Consider the following 1,611-nt stretch of genomic DNA (forward strand, 5'->3'; position numbering starts at 1 on the left):
ACCTCGGGCCACGGCTCACAAGCCTCCCGCAGGTCAAACATCTCAACAACCTCGGGCCAAGGCACTCATGCCTCCCGCAGGTCAAATAACTCAACTATCTCGGGCCGCGACACTCATGCCTCTCGCAGGTCAAACATCTCAACAACCTCGGGCCACGGCTCACAAGCCTCCCACAGGTCAAACATCTCAACAATCTCGGGCCGCGGCACTCATGTCTCCCGCAGGTCAAACATCTCAACAACCTCGGGCTACGATACTCATGCCTCCCGCAGGTTAAACATCTCAACAACCTCGGGCCACGGCACTCATGCCTCCCGCAGGTCAAACAACTCAACAACCTCGGGCCGCGACACTCATGCCTCCCGCAGGTCAAACATCTCAACAACTCGGGCCACGGCTCACAAGCCTCCCACAGGTCAAACATCTCAACAATCTCGGGCCGCGGCACTCATGTCTCCCGCAGGTCAAACATCTCAACAACCTCGGGCTACGATACTCATGCCTCCCGCAGGTTAAACATCTCAACAACCTCGGGCCACGGCACTCATGCCTCCCGCAGGTCAAACAACTCAACAACCTCGGGCCGCTACGCTCATGCCTCTCGCAGGTCAAACATCTCAACAACCTCGGGCCACGGCTCACAAGCCTCCCATAGGTCAAACATCTCAACAATCTCGGGCCGCGGCACTCATGTCTCCCGCAGGTCAAACATCTCAACAACCTCGGGCCACGGCACTCATGCCTCCCGCAGGTCAAACAACTCAACAACCTCGGGCCGCGGCACTCATGCCTCCCGTAGGTCAAACATCTCAACAACCTCGGGCCACGGCTCACAAGGCTCCCGCAGGTCAAACATATCAACAACCTCGGGCCACGGCTCACAAGCCTCCCGCAAGTCAAACATCTCAACAACCTCGGGCCGCGGCACTCATGCCTCCCGTAGGTCAAACATCTCAACAACCTCGGGCCACGGCTCACAAGCCTCCCGCAGGTCAAACATCTCAACAACCTCGGGCCGCGGCACTCATGCCTCCCGCATGTAAAACATTTCAACAACCTCGGGCCTGGCTCACAAGCCTCCCGCAGGTCAAACATCTCAACAATCTCGGGCCGCTGCACTCATGCCTCCCCCAGGTCAAACATCTCAACAACCTCGGGCCACGGCTCACAAGGCTCCCGCAGGTCAAACATATCAACAACCTCGGGCCACGGCACTCATGCCTCCCGCAACATATCAACAACCTCGGGCCACGGCACTCATGCCTCCCGCAACATATCAACAACCTCGGGCCACGGCACTCATGCCTCCCGCAGGTCAAACACAACCTCGGGCCACGGCACTCATGCCTCCCGCAGGTCAAACAACTCAACAACCTCCGGCACTCATGCCTCCCGCAGGTCAAACAACTCAACAACCTCAGGCCGCGGCACTCAAGCCAGGTCAAACAACTCAACAACCTCAGGCCGCGGCACTCAAGCCTCCCGCAGGTCATACATCTCAACAACCTCGGGCTGCTGCACTCATGCTTCCCGCAGGTCAAACATCTCAACAACCTCGGGCCACGGCTCAAAAGCCTCCCGCAGGTCAAACATATCAACAAACTCGGGCCA

The sequence above is a fragment of the Ipomoea triloba genome, chromosome 16 (assembly GCF_003576645.1).
Source record: "Ipomoea triloba cultivar NCNSP0323 chromosome 16, ASM357664v1".
In the NCBI taxonomy this organism is placed as follows: Eukaryota; Viridiplantae; Streptophyta; class Magnoliopsida; order Solanales; family Convolvulaceae; genus Ipomoea; species Ipomoea triloba.